Raw genomic sequence first — 12,261 nt, forward strand, 5'->3', positions numbered from 1 at the left:
ACAAATTGGTAAGTACATATTTTGTAGTTCAGGAACTTTTTGGCTTAAAGATAAGTAACTTCATAAAAGCAAACTAGAGAGACAAAGCCTACAACATACTTTGACACACCAGTTGTTTTAGTTCATTATTAATTAGTAGGCACCTTGTTTGCAAGAATATGCCTTAAACTGTGAGTAAAATGTACAGTCTCCTGTTTATAATGTCACACTTAGGAACAAAGATAGGTAGAATTTTAGGGCTGGAAGAATCCTAGTGACCAATTCTGCAACTGGAGAAACTTAAGGGCTCTGTAACTATGGAATAGATTGGGGCGTTTAATGGTGGAATTCCTTACTAGTTCAGTGTCAAAGTTGCCATTGGCTGATCTGTGTATGTTTTCCATTATTTATATGTTTCCTACTTATTTCTAAGAATAAAGCATTAGGCTTAATTTTATATATTAGAAAAATGTCAAACATGATAGTACTGATCAACCAGTCTTATATCTTGAGTCAGTAAAATAGTTAAATTTTAAAAAGACATTTGAGTCACAGTTAACCTGTGCCAATTATTTAAAGCAGCCACAGTAATTTTAAAAATTTGAATGTTAACTTTTAACTGATGTTTGCATGCCATACTCTCCTGAGAGCTTTGACTAATGTTTGCTCTAAGAGCCTGACTGTGAATTTACTTAAATTCTGAGAAAGTGATTTACTCTTTGGGTCCCATTTTGGTCCCATTTTGATCACTTAAAAATTGAGATGCTTGGAGAAAATCCCTAATGTTTCTTTTGGTTCTAAAAGTTTTTGGCATGTTTTAGGAGGGTGATTTAGATTTAGACTTGGCATATCAAGATCTTAGTCTGTATGAGTCTAGTAACTAAGGAGAGAATTTTATTGAAGCTTTTGGAGTGAATTTGATCATGTAGGTATCTATCTAGTCTTCCTACCCCAGTAAAAATTATAGCTGTACATGCAGAATATACTTCATGCTGATGGTTATAGGTTCATCATATTTGTATTTATTTGAGAGAGAGACATTGATTTTTTTGTCGCATTTATTTGTGCATTCATTGTTTGATTCTTGTATGTGCCCTGAGTGGGGATCAAACCCACAACCTTGGACTATTGGGACTGTGTTCTAACCAACTGAACTACCCAAGCCAGGGCTGTTCATCACATCTTGTAACTAAAGAGCCTTGTAGTTTTTTAGTGCAACTCACTAATTTTGTAGATGAGAGAACTGAACAGTGACTTTTTAAAGTCTTGTTTTAAGCATCATTTACAGTAAGACAGACAGTTTGTGTGACTCCTTGTACTTGCAGGTGAATCTGAAGAACCACCGGCTTGCATATGCCAACTGAAAAGTTACCTTTACTATATATATATATATATATAGTAAAGGTATATAGTAAAGGTATAAAATATATATATATTTTATACTAATCAACGACTCACATAAAACAGGGTTTCTCATCCTCAGTTCTATTGATGTTTTGTTGTGGGGACTTCCCTGCGTATTGTAGTATGTCAGCAGCATCACTGGCCTCTCTGCCTACTAAAAATTCCAGTATGGCCTGTTTGTATATACCATGCTGACATGTTTTAACTTGATTCAGAATAAAAGATAATTGGTCTCAGATTGCTGTTTCTCAAGTGTGTTTAAGGAATACACATTTACCAAAACAAATGTTTGTCATTAGTTTGGGAGATGGAAGAGCATGGAGTGTCTTGTTGTGGCTGAGTTAGTTCAGCCAGGTATGGTAGTCAGAAGTTAATAAGGGTGGTTGTAGCTACTCTTTACTGAGCAGTTATTGTAATGCTAGCCATTGTACTTAACATTGTATCGCTGCTTACTGGTGTTGCCCAATTGTTAGGATAGTGAAAATGTCTTTCTTTGTGCCTTCATGAAGAAAGCTAGGTTGTACTGTAAAGTAGTTTGATCTCTGGGCTGACTAGGTCATTAAAAATTATTTCTTAAGGTTTGTTGTGTTTTTTTTAAAGAGGTGAGGTAAGGCGGGAAGCAGATTTACCATACTATTTGGTAAAGAAGAACCTGACAAAACAACTTTCAAGTTCGTATAAAGGAATGTTCAAAAGTTGCCAAGAAAACTTTGAAATAGAATATTTTATGTGTATCATATAATTCAAGAGTCTAGTTATTAGAAAATGGTTTGAAAGTGGGGGAATTGATGAGCACTGGACATGATTGCTTAATTGGTTAGAGGGTCATCCGGATACGCCAAGGTTATGGCTTCAATCCCTGGTCAAGGCACTTAAAAGAATCAACTGATGAATACATAAAAAAGAACAACAACAAATCAATGTTCCCATCTCTCTCTCTTTCCCTCCCTCCCCCTCTTTCTCTCATTAATTTTTTTAAAAGTGTGGGAATTGAGATGATGTGAGAATTTTGTGTCATAGTACCCTCAATAAGCATCGAGTCAAGTTGTGTGTGGTTGGTGAATATAGATGAAGTACCTTACTGGCAGTTTTCGCTTTGTAATACAGCTTTATTTTCTTTGGTCAGTGTAGGTTTGGACTAAGACTGTGGAGTATAATTTTGTGTGTTCCATTTGGGCAAGAGGGGCCAGAGTGGTTTATGAGATCAATTGGCACAAAATGAGAAAGTGATTAGCTTCACTGTATGATTACTTTGGTTTTCATCTATTGCTAGAAAAAGTTAGGATCATAGTTATTATTTCTGTCCTCCTTCCCACTTTCCCTTTCTGTTGTCCTCCCTCCTGTTCAACAACTATTTCAGCACATACCGTGTGCCGGGCATTGTTAAAAACGCCAGAAATGTAATGATGAACAAAAGTCCCTACTGCTCTCATAAGAGAGGGTTCTAGTGGGAGAAACAGTCAATAAGTAAGATAAAGTATTTTACATGCAACTTCTAATCATAAATCCAGAAGGAGGGGTGGGGAGGGAGGGAGAGAGAAAAATGAGTGTGTGTTTTTTTTTGTGTGTGTGTGTGTGTGTGTGTGTGTGTGTGTGTTTAGGGGAGGGTGAAGGCTTGCATTTGTAAGATAAGGTAGTCAAGGGAAGGCCTCACTGAAGTGATCTGAGGAAAAGACCTGAAGAAAGTGTGGGTGTCTGCCTTGGGAATACCAAGTAAAGGGCTGTCCGTGGTCAGTAGCTAGCCTGGCGTGTCAGTGAAAGCAGTGACTAAGTAGAATGAGCCAGGAGGAAAATAGGAGGTATAGCTTGGATTTTAGAGATAGTGGGAGGAAAGAGAATAGATAAAATTAGTATTGGTAAAAAGGAAAGAGAGAAATGGGGTTAGAATGTTAACCCTTGGTCTCTTATTTCTTCATTGTTAGTTGACCCCTTCCTTGATCCATCTCCTTTGCTGTTGCTTCAGGTCTTGCTTGGTGTTGTGGGTGGTACTGTTGTTTTATTCCATCCAGGGGAAGTGATGAGCCTCACTGGGCTGCTTTCTTTTAGATTGAACGTCAGGAAACGCCAGGCCCGGGTTACCTTCTATTGAATGGGATTTTTAAAAGATGCTCTGTCACTGTGTTGTTCTAATCATGAGGTTCCCAATCAGTTCACCTTCCTCTTTCTACTTGGAAAAAAAAAAAAAGGTTTTTATTTGGTTGCCTCTTGCAGTATTTCTAGGATTTATAGTTGTGTTGTGCTGGTATGGGCTAGGAGGAAAGAGTCTACACCATCTTGCCTGGACCAGAAGTTCTTATATTTATTTTTATTAACTGATAAGTTGATTTTGATGAGACTTCATTTTCTTGAAGATATATCCTTTGTTTCTAAACCTCAGTAGCTGTAAGTAGTATTTCTGAAAGTATGGTCTTCTTGCATACGAACCATCTAAGAGGCTTCTTATTAATGCAGATCCCCAGGACTCATTTCAACACTCTGGTATTTCTTATATACACTAAAGTTGGAACATTACTCCTGAAGGTTGAGTGTTGATAAGAAATTTTGTTCGTTGATCTTTCAATACCTGGTTAAATGATAGTAGTAATTAGGTGGCAGGGCCACAATTTGGAGTTTAGTGTTCACTGACTCCACACACCATACTCTTTACAAAAAGCTATATTTTATTTTCATTAACTTTTAAAAAAATATGGAATGCTTCATGAATTTGCATGTCATCCTTGCATAGGAGCCATGCTGATCTTCTCTGTATCGTTTCAGTTTTAGTATATGTGCTGCAGTGAGCACTGTATTTTATTTTTAAAGTTTGTTTTTAAATGTTTCTTTACAGAAATTCTATTAATACACAGCTAATCTATTGGATTAAATATAAAGATTTCTTGATTGTGCTGGAGATCGCCAGACACAAGATTTCATGGAATAAAATAAGCTGTGGCATCCTCACTCCCCTTTCCTCTTCCCTGTCAATACTGTACATTGTACTTTTCTACTCTTCCACTCATTTAAGGAGCCCAGGGCTGGGGAGTTGGAGAATAGTGAAGAGAGGAGGATTGTTTTCCTTCCAGTCTAAGTTGCGATGTTTTTGAGAAGTTTTCAGTTGTAAGATGTGATCCTTGTCAGTCTCTTGCTCAGGTGAGTAAGCTGGATCAAATATTGGGTTGGCCAAAAAGTTCATTTGTTTTTTTCTATAAGGTGGCTCAAGTAGCGCTTAGTTGTCTTTAACTTCATTCGAAACAATTTTGTTAGATTGTATTGTGACAGCTGTCACATCAGCGTACAGTTTTTTAAAACTTAGCAAATTAGTGAATTTTGAGGTAGCTATTTTAATACTGAAGTTGGGAGAAAATGTGCAACATTTTCAGCATATTATGCTTTATTACCTCAAGAAAGGTAAAAACAACTGAAATGCCAAAGGTTCTGTGACTGAGTGAACATGTCAAAAGTGGTTTGCGCAGTTTTGTGCTAGTGATTTCTCACTGGACAATTTTCCACGGTGTGGTAGACCAATTGAAGTTGATAGCAGTCAAAAGGACACATTAATTGAGAATAGTCAACATTATCGTGGGAGATAGCCAACCTACTCAAAATATCCAAATCAATAAAGTTATCGGTAAAAATGAAAAGTACATTTTATGGAAAAATAATAGCTACTCTTTAATTTACAGCTTTTGAGGACTGAGATTAATTAGCTATTTGATATTTTTAAAGGAGGAATTAGTCTTACATACAAAATTTGAATATTCTAATCGCAGTATGATTTTTTTTTAAAGGTTTTTAAGTGGAATTTACTCTAAAAAGATGAACTCTCTTCGGCAGAAAAGGAGACAGAAAATTGGTTGATTTGCTCTGGATGAGCCACTCTATTAGAGTAGCAGTGCTTTGAGTAACTGAGAGCCTTTCAGTATTAACTTTGTTGTTTTACTTTTATTCTTGAAACAAACATAGTCCTGTTCTCTCAAAAAGACACAGTAACTGGGCCAGTTTCTGTTCCATATCTTCATGTTCAGATTCTATGTCCAGTACTATAGCTGGCCAAGAAGAACTATAAGCCACTTTCATCTTTTTTTTGTCATGCTGTATTTTTCTCCATCAGAACACTTTTAATGTATCTAAGGTCTTCTGGGTTTAGATGTTTTTTTTAACTGTTTGCAACTTAAGCAGCCAAATACATGGGGGGACCCCCAAAAATGTAATTATCTTCTGGAGGGTGGGCCCCTTTATAGTACAGGCTTCCCCTGCTGTGTTAGTGTTCCAGGAACCCATCTATATCAGTGTACCAGCTGGCATTGTTGTGAGGGGCTGCATTCAGCTTCAGTGAATTCTTTTATGAAGACTCTTTCAACGCATTTGCCCATTTCATGATGGGTGTTTTATGAGCACACCTGCCCACACCACGTTGAGTGTTCAGTTTTTGACCAAAAATGGCATGACCTTGTGCCTCACCCAATCTCGCCAAGCAACGTTTTTTTGTTTCCCTTGTGAAAAAAATCCTCAGGGAAACGTTTTGCCGATGTGGAAGAGGTAATACAAATGGCTGAAGCACTGAAACACATCAGAATCGAGGAGTTCAAAAACTGTTTTGAACAGTGGAAAAAAGTCTTGATAGGTGTATTTCATCCAATGGGGAGAGTACTTTGAAGGTGACTGAAGTTTAAACATGTAAGAATAAATACACAAACTTTTATAAATAAATTCTGGGTTTTTTTGATTCCCCCCTTGTACGTCTTAACATTTTTCATATTTCCTGGGAATTACATCTTTAAGATATCATGGAAAATTGATTTACAGTTAAAATACATTGTTAAGTAGTGCCCATAAGAAGGCACAGATAATCTGGTTAAAGACCAGTCCTGTGTGACATGACTTGGAAATATACAACATGTAAATAACAAAATAAAGAGGATCACACTAAACTCGAAGAATACAAAGTAATGACTTGTGAGGTATGTTCAACCAGTAGAGACTTTCGTTGAGGAAGGTGGGTTTTAGGGACAAAATTGCTTATGGATATTTTCAGGTTAGAGACTAGTATAGGGTATGACAGACAGATTGGTCTGAGTATTGCTGAGGGGCGGGCTCTGTTGGAGAATTATTACATTTCTTTTATTGTGCTTGGTAGGTCATATATTATGTATGTTACCATATTTAATAAAAAGTTGACACATGGTCATTGAAGAGTTTGAGGTAGCTTAAATAATTGTTTAAAAGATTGGGTGTGTTTTAGTACATAACAGTCTTAAACATGTAAAAATTTAATGTACAAAAGTACAAATAATTTATCAGCCAATCTACAGAACACTAAAAAAACTAAAGATAGTTTAGAAGTGACTGTTTATAGAGTTCAGAAGTGTGGACTTCGTGACAAGGATTCATTTGGCAAAATCCACAATGTAAGGAATTCTAAAGGACAAAGCTGTTTTTTCCCACAAATTGTAAGGGATCTTATTTTAACTTTAATTTTGACAAAGCTGTTGAGACAATGAAGAAATTTGACCGATATTTGACATGAGGGAATTAGTATTTTTTAAATTATTAAGTATGTAGACATTTTAAGTGAACTTTTCAGAGGTTTATATGTAAATATATACAGATGTAATTATCTGATGATAGGAATTGGCTTCAAAATTAATCCATGGGAATGGGAGATAGATGTTATGTATAAGATTGAATTGGTCAAGAGTTGATAGCTGAAATTGGTTGATGGTTATGTGAGAGTTCATTATCCTTTAGTTTGTATATGAAATTTTTTATTTAAATAATCCAAGATAAATGAAAAGAACATGGGCCAAGATCAGAGCAGCTGTATTACGGATTCTATATGATCTGGCCCTACCTCCTTAAAGTCAGTGTGAACTTCAGTGCATTCTTGCCCTTTTTTACTGTCTGAGCTCTGGCTACATAACTTGTATACATGTCCTTTCTTCTTCCTAAAACACACCACAGTTCCCAGTATTTTCTGTGCCTCTCCACATCTCTTACCCCTCATCGCAGGCAAGTTTGCCTGTCCAAGTCCTAATTTATTCTTTGGAACACAGATTAAACGTTTACAACACAGAGAAGTCTTCCACATTCTTCCATCTAAATCTGATGTCATCGTTATAATCTCTTACCTCACACTTTGCATGATTATTTGTTCATTAACATTTGCCTTCCCCATCAAATTCTAAGTTAATGAGCCACAGTTCTTATTTGTTAGTATTTTATTCCCAGCACTTAATATAATTCCTGGTAAATAATAGGTGGTTAAATATTTGTTAACTGGGTCTCAGTGCCCACTGGTCACCAAATTCTGTCACCTAGATATCACAGTAATTCCTGGTTCGGGTCTCTATTAACATTTTTAATTACCCCGAATGTGTTTTTATCGTAACTAATGAGATGATGCCACTCTCCTGAGTAAAAAATCCCATTATACCATTCATTTGCTCCCAGAACACAGTTGAACATACTCTGATCTGAGACCTCAAATGATAAGGCCTCTATCCTACCCCCTTGGATCTTTTGTGAGACTCTGGCTTTCTCTTAGTCCCTAGAATTGATACGCTTCTTCCTGCTCAGCATTTTAACAGGTTCTGTTTCTTCTGCTTGAAGTGTGTGTGTGTGTGTGTGTGTGTGTATGTATTTGCCTGGTGAACTTTTACTTTGTTATTCATCTGAATGTCAATATATGTTGAGAATCTTTCTTGTTACACTCTTAATTATAGCTAGCCATTCTTTTTACCCCATAGTATACCTTTATTGCATCTTGCAATTTTGGTTTGTATCATAATCATTTTTTTAAAAATTAGTTTGTAATTATTTGTTCAGTGTTTGCTTGCCTTGAAAGATTAAATATCATTTCAATTTCAGAGATAATTTGGTTTAAGTAGTAATACAAAAGAGTTAAGTGATCAACTCCCACAGTCTTTTATCAGGAAGAATTGGCAGTTTAGAATTGACTTTGATACATTTGTTTCCTGTTATCACCAACCTAGAAAGCCAATGTACAGATACAAACTGTTTCTTAACCCATTCGTATCTGAGTTCTATTTATGTGGGAAATTTGATGCTAGACACCTTGTGTTTCCCCTGTACTTTATTTCCTCTATCTCTTTATATTTTGGGAGAGGGGAGTAAAGTTGTGCTGAACACAATGTCTATTTTAGTATAACTACTTTGGGTTTACAGCTTAGAGTGGAACTTCCTTTTAGGTGACTACAAAGCCCAACACTCAAGAAACTCAGGATTCTGTTCCTAACTGAAAACACCTATTTTCTGAATTTATTTGTCTCTCAGAGATTTTATTTCTCTTTTCTCATCCCCTGTTGTATCTTTTATTACATGGAATTGAAATTCAAGGTTATATTTATTTAATAGTTCTTTTTTTAATGCACATTGTACTCGGCAATTAGGATCACATCATTTTATGAACACGACAGTCCTGTGAGGCAGATGTTGCTGCCATTTCCAGAAGTTAATTTACATTGTCCAGGATCATACAAATTTTTTTTAAAGTGAGAACTTGGTTTTGAACCTGTCTTCCCTGCTCTTTTCTCCGTTTCACACTGCTCTGGAGCAAGGTAGTGAATATTTGTATATACTTCTTTTTTTAATGTGACTTTCAGTAATGGCAGGATTTTCTAATCCTGTTCCATGAATCTAGCAACTGTGTGCTCTGGATATTCAGGGATGATCTCAGTTTTACCTACTCTATTCTACTGGTTTTATGTCATCTAAAGAATGTGGTGATTTCAGAATTTAGGTGCCTCACACTTTCTTGCACACTTGGAAGTTGCACATAACTCTGTCAAATATTTATCTGCCAGTTTTTGGTTGAATGTAGTGCTGTGTAATTTGATATGGACAGTTATTTTAATTTGTTAATAGGAATCTTTGTTTTCATTTAAGGAAAGAACTGAATAGGACAAATCAGAATCAAAGATGGAGTTATCCCCATTAAGGTCTTTTTGTTAAGGTCATAAGCATATTTGTTGTTGATTTAGTGAGATTTTTTGAAATTTCTAGATAAAGTCCTAGACTTGTGGCTCAGTTGGTTGGGAATCCTCCCACAAACCAAAAGGTTGCTGATTCGATTTCTCTTCAGGGCACATACCTGGATTATAGGCCAGCTCCCCAGTTGGGGGCATGCAGGAGACAACTGATTGATATTATTCTCTCCCTCTCTGTAAAAAATGAATAAAATCTTTTTTTAATTATAAAAATTTTTTTAAATCAGGGAAAAGTATAACCCACCAACATTGTTCTCATGGATTTACACATTTTCCATCTTAGTATAGAACTAACTAGGTGGGTTTAAAGGAAGTGCTTACCTTGAGTGTTACTTTTAGATAAACTTCAGCTTTTGCTCAAGTTTTTTCTTTGAGGAAAAGGCAGTAGCTACCATTGCTATCTGTTCTGCTCTGTGTGGCAGTGCTGTAGGCATTACTGATAGGGTTTATTGTAATCTTTATTGTTGAACTCATTGTTGGCTTTAAAAGGAATTCAGTGTTGCAAATCCTTTTCTGTTAACAGAAGTTACATTCCTGGTGCTTTTATTTTTGCAAAATTATTGGTAACCACCTCTGAATTAAGTGATTCAGATTATTTTTGTGATGCAATAGGAGAGGTTTTATCGGTGCCATCTTTGAAGATTCAGTGTATAATTTGTAATAAAAATAGGAGCTTGGTCCCCAAATTTAAGAGAGGTTAAATCTCTTTATATAAAAGTTCCTGTGTTGATGATCTATTTGTCCTTTTCTAATGAAATGTTTTTGTTAACGTTACCATTCGAGATGACTTTAAAGAATTAAAGACAACAGTCCCTTTTTTGTTTTCTACATTGGCCAACATGTAAGCAAGCTGAACTCTTTAATTTTTAAAAAACAGTATCTTTTTTTAAAGATTTTTATTTATTTGTTTTTGAGAGAGGGGAAGGGTGGGAGAAAGAGAGGGAGAGAAACATTCATGTGAGAGAGAAACATGGATCTGTTGCCTCTTGTTCACACCCGGAGCAGGGACTAAACCTGCAACTCAGGCATGTACCCTGATTGGGAATCGAACCTGCAGCTGTTATGTTACAAAGCAGACCGGGGCCCATCCCCATAGCACTGTGGTGAAAGACTTAACAATTAATGCTGGAAGGAGCAGATTTTTATTTACAACATTTCAACCTTGGCGGTGCTCAGAGCACCTTAGCTTGGAGCCCTCCTTTGCCATGAGACCCAGCACTTCCCAAGCTTTGTACCAGGCTACTATCCAAAATCATTCTTAAAAGTTTCCTATGTCCTTTTTCCTTCAGGATCTGGAGTATATTGCCATTAGCCTTTGTGTAATAGTCCGGAAAGGCATGTGCTGTTTTATTTTGGGTTATGCTGAAACTTAGGAAAGGCACAAGTCTTTAACAGTCTGGGTAAAATTCAGTTGCAGCAGATAAGGATTTTGCAGGGAAGTCCTTTGTAGCTTCGGAGTTAGCCAGAGCATTTACTTCTTCCTTGTTACTGCTTTCTTTCAAACTGCATGGCAAAAAAATTCCTTATTACAGACAGCATGTCTTTTTCTTTACTACTATTTCCTGCATGGCCAAGAGCCCTTCTTCCCAAGCCTCATGGTCAAGTGCCAGAGTGGCTGCCATGCTTGAGTTTAAATCCCAGCCCGAAGCTTTCTCCGTGGCCCCATTTCAGACTTCTTCCACAAAGGGTTACATTTGCCAGTCCTCCAGTATCTCCTGCCGTTCTTTGGCTGCCTCTGGGCAGGCATGGACCCGCAATGCAAAAACACCTTCCTCCTCTAGTGCAGGCACAGCAACTGGGAAACCGCCTCCCTGCCACCCTACAAGTCATGCCCATTTTCCTAGCCCCAAGCTGCAGGCAGGCTATTTAACATGACTATAACAATGGCCAACTGTTGTTATTATGCAAAGTAACTTTTAATAACCCCTCATTGTTTCTTCCTTACCCAGCCAAGTCTGTGAAGGCTTTGGATTCTTTTCCCCCCAGGGGCTTCTTAGCCTACACCCCATTCTAAACCTTGTTCCACACCTGTTATATTTACATTTAGGTTACAGGATGATGCTCCAACCAACTGAGCTACACTGGTCAGGGCTGAGTCCTAAATTTTCAAGTACTTTTCACTATATAGTTTCAGAGTGTTTATCAGAGCTTTTTTATTTTTATTCACCTGTTTTTGTAATCCTCAACCAAAGATATGTTTATTGATGAGAGAGAAACATCCATCGGTTTCCTTCCTTACCAGCCTAACGGGGGGTTGAACCCACAACCTAGATATGCCCTGACCAGGAATCGAACTTGCAACCTTTTGGTGCACAGAGCGATGCTCTAACCAACTGAGCCACCTGGCCAGGGCGAGCCTTTCAGAGGAATGATTTTTTTGTTTTTCAAGTAAATACAATAGATTTTTTTATATTCTTGGATCCCTTAGAACATCATAAGTTCTAGATATGTGCTAATATTCTAACTGTAAAGTGAACTGCTAAAGTATAAGTTCACATTACTAAAAGAGAAATCTATACAACATATACTATTTTACACAAATGAACACTTACGCATAGCTGGCAACATTAAAAATTACCATTCATGTGGCATTACAAAAGGAAATATTGGTACTATATTTTCCTGCATTAAGGTATTCAAAAAGCAATTTATAGTGTAAGATTTTAATGGATTTTTATATAGCACATTCAGACAAAGCAAATTTAACCATAGTGTTTATAAAAGCAAGGAGCAAAATATGAGTTAAAATGAATTCCCCACTCAGGTAGTGGTATCCCAGTATATGTAGACAAATAATTTGGTACAAACTGTAATAAAGCGTATAGGAGAACAATATGTTAGAATTCATTCTAGTATCCTGCAGAAACACACAGTTTTAAAGCAATTATTTCAC

At 36.6% G+C, this 12,261-nt stretch overlaps 1 protein-coding gene and 1 non-coding gene across 7 annotated transcripts in view; one reads left to right on the top strand and one right to left on the bottom strand.

Moving 5' to 3' along the window:
• KANSL1 (KAT8 regulatory NSL complex subunit 1) overlaps window positions 1-12,261 on the top strand; it is a 158,010-nt gene that overhangs the window by 88,241 nt on the left and 57,508 nt on the right. The window lies entirely within an intron of this gene.
• LOC112316603 (U6 spliceosomal RNA) lies at window positions 4,064-4,167 on the bottom strand. The gene has a single exon (XR_002976007.1). It is a non-coding gene; the product is annotated as a U6 spliceosomal RNA (small nuclear RNA).

This window comes from Desmodus rotundus, chromosome 9 (assembly GCF_022682495.2).
Source record: "Desmodus rotundus isolate HL8 chromosome 9, HLdesRot8A.1, whole genome shotgun sequence".
NCBI classification, from domain to species: domain Eukaryota; kingdom Metazoa; phylum Chordata; class Mammalia; order Chiroptera; family Phyllostomidae; genus Desmodus; species Desmodus rotundus.